Source organism: Heterocephalus glaber, unplaced genomic scaffold (genome assembly GCF_053883595.1).
Source record: "Heterocephalus glaber isolate CG9 unplaced genomic scaffold, H.glaber_assembly_v1.0 deba00001662, whole genome shotgun sequence".
In the NCBI taxonomy this organism is placed as follows: domain Eukaryota; kingdom Metazoa; phylum Chordata; class Mammalia; order Rodentia; family Bathyergidae; genus Heterocephalus; species Heterocephalus glaber.
The window spans coordinates 15515301-15528073 of NW_028258403.1; the positions used below are offsets into that span (position 1 = coordinate 15515301).

The 12773-nt window shown below is 40.5% G+C and overlaps 1 pseudogene; it reads left to right on the forward strand.

Moving 5' to 3' along the window:
* Window positions 1-6640: 6640 nt before the first annotated feature.
* Window positions 6641-7656, forward strand: LOC147822353 (ribose-phosphate pyrophosphokinase 1 pseudogene; annotated as a pseudogene).
* The last annotated feature ends 5117 nt before the right edge of the window (window positions 7657-12773 follow it).

The following is a 12773-nucleotide window of genomic DNA, read 5'->3' on the forward strand; positions in this document are numbered from 1 at the left end:
TCTAACCTAGTTTACAAGGTTAGCTTTTTTTGTTGTGGTTGTTAAATTCTTTTATTAGTACATTGTAGATATACAACACAATTAAATTTCTCCTTGGGAATTGTACCTTTACATAATGCATCTTGGTTCTTATTGTTTCCCCATTCCTAGCCCTCCCTTCACCCCCTCCACCCTTCCCTATTTACAAAGACTTTATTTCCATTTTTTCTATTTCTCATCATTTTTCCTTTCCCTTCTTTCCTTTCCCCTGCCCCTCCCACTACCCCTAGCCCTTTGGACCTTTTCTTCCTATTTTACATTATCGATTATTCATTCTAATCATTGGTACATTTTAGGCATACAATATAATGACATTCATCATTGGAAATTTGCACCTTTACATAGTCTCTCTTGGTTCTTATTTTTCACCCTTGCCCAGCCCTCCCTTCAACCCTTCCATTCCTCCCTATTTACAAAGATTTTGTTCCTATTTTTCCATTTTCTCATATTAATCCCATTCCCCTATATCCTTTCCCCTACCCCTCCCACTTCCTTCCCCTTTGCCCCTTTTCTTCCTATTTCACATTACCTATTATACATTTTAGTCCTTATTTACACTTTCAGTATCTCACACCGGAGAAACTATTTGGTATTTATACATGTGTGTCCTATTTATTTCACTTAAGAGTATCACCTCAATGTGCATCCACTTAGCTATACATGTCTCTAATTCCTCATTTTTTATGGCTGAGTAGTACTCCCTTTTATTTAAAAAACCACATTTTCTTTATCCAGTCTCCAGTTGATGGGCATCTGGGCTGTTTCCACATTTTAGCTATCACAAACTGTGCTGCTATGAACATGGATGCACATATATCACTGTAGTGTGATTCTTTTAATTCTTTGGGGAAGATCCCCAGCAGTGGAATAGCGGGGTCAAATGGGACTTCCAGTCCTAGTTTTTTGAGGTATCTCCGTACTGATTTCCACAGTGGTTGCACCAGTCTACACTCCCACCAGCAGTGGAGCAGGGTTCCTCTTTCCCCACAGCCCCGCCAGCATTTGTTATTCATTGATTTCATGATAGCAGGCATTCTTTCTGGAGTGAAGTGGAATCTTAGCATTGTTTTCATTTGCATCTCTCAAATGACCAGTGATGCTGAACATTTTTTCATGTATTTATTTGCTATTTCTACTTCTTTGTCTGAGAAATGTCTGTTCATTTCAGATGCCCATTTTTGGATTGGGTCTTTAAATTTGGGAGGTCTGATCTTTTTAAATTCTTTATAGATTCAAGATAGTAGACCTTTGTCTGAGGAAGAGCAGGTGAAGATTTTTTTCTCCCACATTGGGGGTTGTCTCTTCACACTGCTGGTGGTTTCTCTTGCTGTGCAGAAGCCTTTTAATAAGAAGAGATCCCACTTGTTGATTGTTTGTGCTAGTTCATGGGCAACTGAGGTTTTGTTCATAAAATCTTTTCCTACACCAATGTCTTCAAGGGTTCTACCTAACCTCTGTTCCAACTGGTTCAGAGTTTCTATTTTAATATTTAGATCTTTAATCCATTTTGATTTTAGTTTAGTGCATGGTGAGAGATATAGGTCTAGTTTTAATCTTTGGCAAGTTGAAGCCCAATTTTTCCAGCACCATTTATTAAAGAGCCTATCTTTCCTCCAGTGAGAGTGTTTGGCTCCTTTATCGAAGATGAGATGGCTGAGTGTGTCTGGCGTTGTTTCTGCATCTTCTAATCTGTTCCCCTGGTCCTCAAGTCTGTTTCTTTGCCAGTACCATGCTGTTTTTATCACAGTAGGTTTGTAGTAGAGTTGCAGTTTGGGGATTGTGATACCCCCTGCCATGTCTCTGTTACCTAGAATTGCTTTTGCTATTCTGGGTCTCTTCTTGCTCCAAATGAATTTTTGGATTGTTTTCTCAAGGTCCATGAAGTATGCTGCTGGGACCTCAATTGGAATTGCATTAAATACATATAGCAGTTTTGGAAGTATGGCCATTTTCACTATATTAATCCTTCCTACCCAGGAGCAGGGGATGTCTGTCCATTTTCTGATATCATCTTCAATCTCTCTTTTCAGAGTGCCATAGTTTTCAGAGAAGAGGTCTTTGATTTCTTTCGTTAGGTTGATTCCTAGGTATTTCAGTTTTTTGGATGCTATTGTGAAAGGAATTATTTGCCCTATTTCTCTCTCAGTGAGTCTGTCATTAGTGTAGAGGAAAGCTATTGATTTTTGTGTGTTGACCTTGTAACCAGCTACTTGACTGAATTTGTTTATTAAGTCTAGAAGACTTTTGGTGGAGTTCTTGGGGTCTTCTATATAGAGTATCATGTCATCTGCAAATAATGACAATTTGACTTCTTCATTACCTATCTTTATTCCTTTTATTTCTTTCTCTTGTCTAATTGCCATGGCTAATGTTTCCAGAACTATATTGAACAAGAGTGGTGATAGTGGACATCCTTGTCTTGTTCCTGATTTTAGTGTGAAGGATTTCAGCTTTTGACCATTGAGTATGATATTGGCTGTTGGTTTTTCATAGATGGCTTCTATCAGTTTGAAGTAGAGACCATCTATTCCAATTTTTTGTAGGGTTTTTATCATAAATGCATGTTGGATTTTGTCAAATGCTTTTCCTGCATCTATGGAGTTAATTATATGGTTTTTGTCCTTGGCTTTATTGATATAGTGCATTACATTGATTGATTTGTGTATATTGAACCATCCCTGCATCACTGGGATGAATCCCACTTGATCAGGGTGTATGATCTTCTTGATGATCTTCTGCATTCTGTTTGCCAGTATCTTATTAAGGATTTTTGCATCTATGTTCATTAGTGAGATTGGCCTATAGTTCTCTTTTTTGGTTGGATCTTTCTCTGCTTTGGGGATCAAGGTGATGCTTGCTTCCAGGAATGAATTTGGGAGTATTGCTTCCCTTTCAATTTCATTGAAGAGTTTAAACAGTAGTGGCAGCAGTTCCTCTCTAAATGTCTTGTAGAATTCAGCAGTGAAGCCATCAGGGCCCAGGCTTTTCTTAGTTGATAAGTTTTTAATTACATTTTCAATTTCATTGGTTGATATTGGGCTGTTCTTCTTCATTCAATTTTTAGGTCTTCTTCATTCAACTTTGGTAATTCATATGTATCTAGGAATCTGTCCATTTCTTCTGTGTTGTCCATCTTATTGGCATATAGGTTCTGGAAGTAGGTATTGATGATCCTCTGGATTTCTGCTGGGTCTGTTGTAATTTCACCCTTTTCATTCCTAATTGCATGGATTTGGGCCTTTTCTTTCCTTTTTCTGACAAGGTTGGCTAGGGGTTTGTCAATTTTGTTGATTCTTTTGAAGAACCAACTCTTGGCTTCATTGATTTTTTTGTATTGTTCTCTTAGTCTCCATTGCATTGATTTCTCCTCTGGTCTTTATAATTTCCTCCCTTGTATGAACTCTGGGGTTGTCCTGTTCTTCTTTTTCTAGAAGCTTGAGGTTCAGCATCAGGTTGGTTAATTGGGCTTGTTCTGTTTTCCTAATATGTGTATTCATTGCTATGAATTTCCCTCATAAGACTGCTTTCATTGTGTCCCATATATTCCGATATGTTGTATTGTCTTTGTCATTTAATTGAAGGAAATGTCTGATTTCTTCTTTAATTTCCTCTGTGACCCATTGGTTATTCAGAAATGTGTTGTTCAATTTCCATGTGTTTATGAAATTTTTTTGAGTTTCTTTTGCTATGGATCTCCAATTTCATCGCACTATGGTCTGATAATATACAGGGGATAACTTCAATTCCTTTGCACTTACTTAAACATGTTCCATGTGTAAGTATGTGGTCTATTTTGGAGAATGACCCATGTGCAGCTGAGAAGAATGTGTATTCTGATTTTGTGGGGTGGAACACTCTGTAAACATCTGTTAAGTTCATTTGTTCAAGAGTTCTATTGAGTTCTAGTATTTCATTACTTATTTTTTGTCTAGTTGATCTATCTATTTGTGACAGTAGGGTGTTGAGGTCCCCCACTATAATTGTATTAGTGCATATATGACTTTTCATGTCTGTTAGTATTTGTTTTACATAGTTGGGCGCACTAGTGTTTGGTGCATAGATATTTATGATTGTCATCTCTTCCTCTTGGATTCTTCCCTTTACAAGGATGTAGTGTCCTTCTTCATCTCTCTTAATCAGTGTTGGTTTGAAATCTACTTGATCTGCAAAGAGGATAGCTACTCCTGCTTTTCTTCGGGTTCCTGTCGCATGCAGTATTGTTTTCCACCCTTTAACTTTCAGTCTGAGTTTCGTTTTGAATTAAGTGTGTTTCTTGTATGCAGCATATTGTTGGATTTTGCTTTTTGACCCATTCTGCCAGTCTATTTCTTTTGATTGGTGAATTGAGACCATTAACATTGATAGTTATAACTGAAACATATTGACTTGTCATTGCCATGACTTTTTCTTTTTGTTGGGTTCTCCCCCTTTCCATTTAATTTCTTGTCATGCCAGATGGGTTCATTCTGCTTTGCTTCCTGGGGTTGTGATCCTCAATGTCTGTTCCTAGGATATTGTGTAAAATTCTTTGGAGTGCTGGTTTGGTATTCACGAAGTTCCTAAGGTGCTGTTTGTCATGAAAGTATCTTATTTCTCCATCCATTTTGAAAGATAGTTTTGCAGGGTACATCAATCTGGGTTGGAGGCTGTTTTCTTTTAGGGCTTGGAATATGTCACTCCAAGCTCTTCTTGCCTTGATGGTTTGTGTTGAGAAGTCTGCTGTGATTCTGATGGGTTTTCCTTTGCATGTGATTTGTTTCTTTTCTCTAACTGCTTGCAGAACTTTGTTCTTTTGTTGTGTCTCTGAAATCTTAACAATTATATGCCTATGTGTAGATTTTTTTGATCAAGGCTATTTGGAGTCCTATATGCCTCACTTATCTGTATGTCAAGCTCTTTTCCCCTGCTTGGGAAGTTTTCTGCCATTATTTCTGTGAAGAGATTTTTTTATGCTATCTGCACTCTCTCCTGTTTCTTCACTGAGCCCAATCAGTCTTACGTTATTCTTCTTTGCATCATCTAGCAGCTGCTGGATTGATTTCTCATGTTCCCTTATAATTTTGAAGCAATTTTTCTTTTCCTGGTCACTAATAGCAATCTTATCTTGTATATCTGAAATTCTGTCCTCACATTGGCTCATTCTGCTGTGTAGACTTTCAATGGAGCTTTTCATGTCCTGGAAATCTATTTGCCTCTGTTTTATGGATTCCATTTGTTTCCTATGTTGGGATTCCATCATTTTCCTGAGCTCCTCTCTAGATTTATTAATCATGTCTTGCACTAGGGGCACAATTTCTCCTGTTATCTGAGAAATTATTTCTGAGTTCATTTTTTCCAGATCCCCTTTTGTTGCCAGTTCAGTGGGTCCAGGTGGTTGAGTATCAGAGTATTCTATCTCATCTCCCTTTGGGGTTGCTGTAGGTGATCTGGAAGTCTGGTTTTGAGACTTATTTACATGTTTTCTCCTTTCGACTGGGGGGGGGCTGTTGGCGCCTGCATGGATTACCTCCTCTGAGCTGGGAGAGGTGGGACAGGGGCCGGAAGCAGCGGTAGGGATGGTGGCCTAAAAGCCCTTTCCTGTGGGCTGGGAGCAGTGGGAGGGATGGTGGCCCGGAAGCCCCTTCCTCTGGGCCAGGAGCAGTGGGACAGAAGGTGGCCCAAAAGCCCTTTCCTCTGGGCTGGGAGCAGTGGGAGGGATGGTGACTGGGAAACCCCTTCCTCTGGACCAGGAGCAATGGGACAGTGTCTCAGAAGGCCCTACCTCTGGGCCAGGAGCAGCGGGACTCAGTACCATGGTCTGGTGGCCTGGTGTCCTCTGGGTCTTTGTAGTGTGGAACCAGGTGGCTGCCTGTCTGCAGCGGGGTGATTCAGCATCTTTCACGTGACTCCAGTGTTAGTTTCTTTAATTACTAATTAATTTATGTTCATTGCAAAAATATTTAAGTATAGACTCTACCAGTAGTTTTTCATCCTTTCAAATCTGTTTGAAAATCTGATTGAAGTTATAGAAAAGCTTCTCATAACACTTATATATAATTTTACATATAATTTTAGGAGCTTTATTGGCTTGGATACCTAGGAAATTCCACTCTTTGACTTCAATTATTATATACCTACGAATTATATATGTATATATTTTTTTTTCTTTTTTTTTTTTTTTTTTTTGCGGTACTGGGGATTGAACTCAGGACCTTGGGCTTGGGAGGCAGGCACAGGGCCACTGAGCTAAATCCCCAGCCTGAATTATATATATTTTAAGCCTAGATACACGTTCTATCTTATCTCTGTACCCATCAGGTTAGTAAATATCGCCACTAAAATATTCTCTAACATCAAACTACATATCAAAAACTACAATCATTTTCTGTTATGTCAAACTGGAATCACTTTCTCCTACGTCAAACCAGGTCATCTCTTTATATTAATTCATAATGAATAAAATCGCTAACCACTCAAATGGGTCAACTAAGAATTTGGTCGGCAAGATGTCAGAGTAACAATCTGAAGTGAATGGTGTTGAGTGTCTGGGCCGACTTCTGTTCCCATCTCCATAGCAGCAGTGATCACTGAGCAAAAAAAGCGCCAAAGGTAGTTGCCCAAGATGGCAAATATCAAAATCTTAACCAGCTGGTCCCACTAGGATTTGTCCCAGAAGATTGCTGACTGCTTGGGCCTGGAGCTAGGCAAAGTGGTGACTAAGAAATTTAGCAACCAGAAAACCTATGTGGAAATTGGCAAAAGTATACTATGGAGAAGATAACTACATTGTTCAGAGTGGTTGTGGTGAAAGCAGTGACAATCCAATGGAGCTTTTCATCATGGTTAATGCCTCCAAGATTGCTTCAGTCAGCCAGATTGCTGCAGTCATCCTATGCTTCCCTTATTCCCAGCAGATTAAGAAGGATAATACCCAGGCTCCAGTCTCAGCCAAACTTGTCACAAATCTGCTATCTGTAGCAAGTACAGGCCACATTATCACCATGGATCTACATGCTTCTAATTCAGGGCTTTTTTGATATCCTGATGGACAATCTGTATGCCGAGCTGTTCTGAAGTGGATTAGGGAGAATATCTCTGAGTAGAGGAACTGTACAGTTGTCTCACCTTATGCTGGTGAAGCCAAGAGTTTCCTCCATTGCAGGCCAGTGGAATGTGGACTTTGCCTTGATTCACCAAGAATGAAAGAAGGTCAGTGAAGTGGACCACATGGCACTAGTGTGAAATGTGAAAGACAGGGTGACTCTTCTTGCGGGTGTCATGGCTGACACCTGTGGCACAGTCGGCCCTGCAGCCAACAAACTTGTCTCAGCTGGAACCAGAGTTTACACTGCGTTGACTCATGGATTCTTCTCTGGCTCAGCCATTTCTCACATCAACAACACATGCTTTGAAGCAGCAGTAGTTACCAATACCATACCTCAGGAGGACAAGAAGAAGCATTGCTCCAAAGTACAGGTGATCAGCATCCCCATGATCCTCGCAGAAGCCATCCGGAGAACTCACAAGAGGAATCCATTTCCTACTTCTTCAGCCACATCCCTAATAGTATAACTTCTGAAGGGTTTTAAACATAAAATCAAACCCACCCCTTGTTTTCCCTTGGTATTTGATGACAAAGTCAGCAGGAAACCCATCTTGCTCCAGCATAGCTTTCCACATCCCAGATAGGTATATTAGAGTTTCTCTTAAATTGGGGAAAGACAGATTGAGACTGACTGCTGGGATTTCCTGCCTGCGTTGTCTCATTCTGTTTTCCTTGATTTTGTGAGTCTGGCAGCTTTAACTAGAGCTCAGCTGCCACAAGAATTCAAACTTTTGAGATTGTTGTTTAAGACTATTTGGGATTATGGAAGCTCAAACTCCTTTGCATGTGAATGATTTAGGGTTGTTCTTTGTTCAGAACAACATGTGACAAGTTTCCTAAATTATATCCTAATTTACAGGAAGCCTTGGGCACCCCAAACATAGTCCCAGAAGTGCAGCAGCCTGTAAGGCAGGAGCAGGCAGCTCAGCTTGAGCAGCCATTGGGTGGGATCATGAAGGTGGGGAAGGGGATAATACAGTGCAACATGTGTTTCCTGGAAGGAAGAAGCCTGATCATCATCATCTGCTCACCTATGTAGCTTGGATTCTTCTTTGTACCTATTCCTTTCTATTTGGCTTTATCTACAACCATGTGCATCTTTTCCTGGCCAAATATCCCCTTGGGCCCAAATGCCCATTGATTGTACCATAGTCTTTTTTTTTTTTTTTTTTTTTTTTTTTGGTACCGGGGATTGAACTCGGGACCTTTCCCTTGGGAGGCAAGCGGCGGAACCACTGACCTAAATCCCTGGCCCTATGTACCATAGTCTTTTGAAATACAAACTTGCTTCCTATTTTATCATTGCTAACATTCACATTAGACAATTTGCTGTACCTTAATCTTCCTTAGCTTGTTACCACCATGTAGTAGGTTTTAGGTGGTATCATATAGTGCTTTTTATTTAATTTTCATCTTACTTCCTCAGATCTGTTTGATCTCTCATGGCCCAAGATGTCTGTTAAAAAAGAATGTTACTGTCTCTTGTAAACTAATAAAGTATGTATATGAAAAAAAACTTTTGAAAAAGAATTAGGTCAGCATCCATAACACCAGCCTCTCCTGCACCCTTGCTATCTCTCAATTATATCTGCTTCACATTTCCATTGCAACAAATTTGGTTTAGGCCCCTGTCATGATAATTTTTATGCCAACATGACCAGGCCACAAGGTGCCCAGATACGTAGTCAAACATTACTCTGCATATTTCTGGGTGAGATTAATACTTAAATTGGTACTCAGTAAAGCAGCCTGAGTGGTTGGGCCTCACCTAACATCACTGGACAACCAGTTGGTCTTCCCTAAGTAAGAGAGGATTGTCCTACTGACAGCCTTTAAATTTGAGTTGCTTTGTTTTTTGTTTTTATTTGGTTGGTTTTTGAGATAGGGTCTCTCTGTGTAGTTCAGACTGGCCTGGAAATCACTATGTAGCTCAGACTGGCCTTGAGCTTGTGGTGATCCTCCTGCTTCAGCTTCTTGAGGGTGCTAAGATTACAGGTGTATGTCACCACACCTGGCTCAGCCTTTAAATTTAAACAGAAACAAAACATTGACTCTTCCTATATGATGCCCTTCAAAGTGAGGCATTGTCTCATCCTGATTCTATACAGCACTGGACTTGAACTGAGACATTGCTTCTGCAGATTTCAAACTTACTGTCCTTCAGAGTCATGTGAATCAATCCTGTACTCACTCTCTCTCTCATTTTGCTTTCTTGATTTTTTATTTATTTATTTGGGGGGGGGGGGTACCGGGGATCAAACTTGGGACCTTGCACCTGCGAGGCAGGCATGGTGCCACTGAGCTAAATCCCGGCCCCGCTTTCTTGCTTTTTGAGACAAGGTCTATGTAGTTCAGGCTGGTCTTGAACTCATTATGTAGCCCAGGCTGGCCTTGAACTCAGCTGTACAGTAAATCTCTGTGGGTATGTATATCCTTTGATTCTGCTTCTCTGAAGAGCCTTGACTAAGACAGGTACCATGAGTTGCCAAATTATTCTAATAGCCTCCTAAGTAATTTTCCTACCAGAGTATTCCCTCCAATCCATGTGCTCTTTCTAAAGGTGATCTTTCTAAAATACAAATCTGTTATCACTTTCTTACTTAAAATCCTTCAATGACTCCCTGTTGCTCTTAGGATAAAACCTATACTCCTTAATATGGCTTACAAAGCCCTTTATCACCTGCAACCCACATCATTGTTACATGATCTTCCCTACACCTGAGCCTTTCCCCCGGTGCCTGGATCAGTGAATGTTTCCACTAGAGTGAGTTGCTCAAGCCAGAAACCTGGACTCTTTCCTTCCACTCCCTCTGTATATCTAATTAGTCACCATACCCTTTTGTTTCTTCCTCCAGTGCCACCACCCTGGTCCAAGACACCATCTTTTCTCAGCTGGACTGCTAACCAACGATAATATTCCCACACTAAAAAAAAGTAAAACAAATGCTTCTCATGAATAGCTTGAATATCCAAGCTTAATCCAATATTATACTGTAAAATATCTAATATGTAATAACATATGTTACACTCTTGAAGATCCTGTTGCTTTTTTGGCGGGGGCGCATACCAGGGATCAAACTCAGGACCTTGTGCTTGGGAGGCAGGCGAGGTGCCACTGAGCTAAATCCCTAGCCCCCTGCTGCATTTTTAAGAATCACAGAAACTGTAAAATTTTGAAGAACTAGAAGAAAACACAAGATCAAGGCTTTTTTTGTACATTCAAAGATAAAATACTAACAAAGCAAGAAGATCAAGAGATGAAGGGAAGGGGAATGAACATGAAAAAAAATTGGTATGTTATGTACACCTACCAGCTCCAAAGAATGTAAACATATCTACTGCAAATGTGTACTAATAAAATATAAATTAAAAGTTATGCTTTAATTAAACCAGTGTTTCTTTAGTATACAAGGTAAATGCTATAAAGAACTGTGAAGGATCTGAGGTTTTATCCTGAGGCTTTGCAAGCTATCAAGTTAGCCTGTTAACAGTTCCATGAATGTTGGCAAAAAAATAAGACTCCAGGGTTAGAGACAAAAGTTGTTATTGCCCAAAATAGCAGTAACTAGTGCACAATATTAGCATTTTTTTGTTTTGGTCCTTCAAACTGTAATTCCCACAGGGTGGCACAAAGACAGCCTAGGTGCCATCTATACACAATGAGTTTCATTACAAGAAAGGATCCCCAAGCTTAGAAAACCTAAATCTTTTTATACTGGATGGTATAGTCCAGAGGTAGACACTATATCTGTTTCCCAAGGCTCTAAGCAAGCCTGCCATTTGCCCTGGGAGAAGACACTACCTCTGTCAGGGCTGTTCCCTATGCAAACCTTCCTGGAGGGTCTAGAACAAAGATCAGTGTTTCTGCTTGTAAAACACAGAAATATAAGAGCCCCTTAGAGAACTGTTTCCCAATAATATCTACAGTCTCCCAACAGTACCCATAAGACTGCACACTTTCTACTACTGTGCAGTTTCTACAGTCTTGGCTCCTGGAAACGTTTCTGATGATTATGCAACTTCGTCAGCCACTCTAATTAATGACCGACAGAGGCTAAGACCAAATCAATGTGTCTCACATAGCATTTACAGCCAAGAGGACTGTATAGCAAGACAAGGACCTACTGCAGTATTGATCTCAATCATAGCCCTGAGGGTCCTGGATTCAACCAGTTTAACGATCCCACCCACCATCAGGGTATTAGAAAGCCAAGTGACTTCCTCTTTAAATTTCCCTATTGACCTTTCCACCTGGCCCAAGGCATTAATCAGTCACAGCAATATGTATCAGAGATTGCACAGGTGTCACCTGAGGAGGCCAGTCTATGGCAACTCTTTCATTCACAACAACCTGGTTTAGTGACCTGAGGCTGACCTCAATCCCTTCCAGGGCCAAGGTGGTGCCATGCATAACTCAACTAAATGTTTACCCCTTTCTCTAACTGGATAACTATTGTTACAGATAATTACCAGCAAAGTGTACATAAATAATAAATCCATTATCTTTCTGGGGACATCCCTCCAGCTACTAACCACAACTTGGGAGAAATCTGATCATCTGAGAGCCACAGGATCTACAGTGATACTTCCTTAAAGATTTGAAGGTCTCAGTGTTCTGCTAAGGGTGTGGTCAGGAGAGACAAGTTCACTTTTGTCTTCCACAAAGAAAAGAGACCCACAGAACACTAGGTGCTTTTGGAAAGTGTTACTTACAAGTATTGGCCTCACCAAACAGAACATAGTTCATCAATCAGAGGGCAAAGGTTCAGTTCCCTCAGTGTGGACATGTGGCAAGCTGCTAAGCCTCAGAACTCTCAGTTCAGTATGAATAATTGAGTCTAGTCCTCATTTTTATAGGGATTGCCTAAGTCTTAGGCCCTAAGAGTTGTCTATCAAATGTTCCTGTCTTCACCACCCGACAGGTGATACTCATTCACCCCACAGAGTGACAAAGTGGTAGTTATGGGCGTGAAGATAGAGAAGACATCCAGCAATATAAGCTAGTGTTTTGCATGGGAGATGCAGATGCTGTGCTATCATCTACTTTATCTGATAGAATGGTGCTAAGGTAAAAGAGAATGACAATCAAAACCACGGTCAGAATGTCAGGCATGGTGGTACACGCCTGTAATCCCAGCACTCAGGAGGCCGAGGGGGAGGATCACCAGGAGGATCACCATGAATTTGAGGCCAGCCTGGGCTACATAGTGAGTTCAGCCAGCCTGAACTACATAGCGAGACCCTGTCTCAAAAAAACAAAAACAAAAAACAAACAACACCATGGTCAGCACCATCAGGAAACAATGGCAGATTCAGCAGTTTTCACCATTTAAAGTGTTTGCAACTGTTTGGAAGAGCTGAACCTAGGCCTTTTCCTTCCTCTAGAAGGATCCAGATGAGGCTCTGAAAGACAAAAGATTATTAGAGATCCTTCCTCCTCCTCCTCCTGGCATCTCAGGTGTTTTTACCTCAAATCTTAGAGTTGTTCACTCCCCATCACCACCCATTCCCTAGCTGTAATTCACCTTTTTCCCAATTATCTCTAGTACACCCAGACCACTCATCCCAAAGAGTCAGGGGGAAAATGGATAAGGCCTTTTTATAATTAGATTCCAGAGATTAATTTCAGAGTCATTATGTCACTCACTTT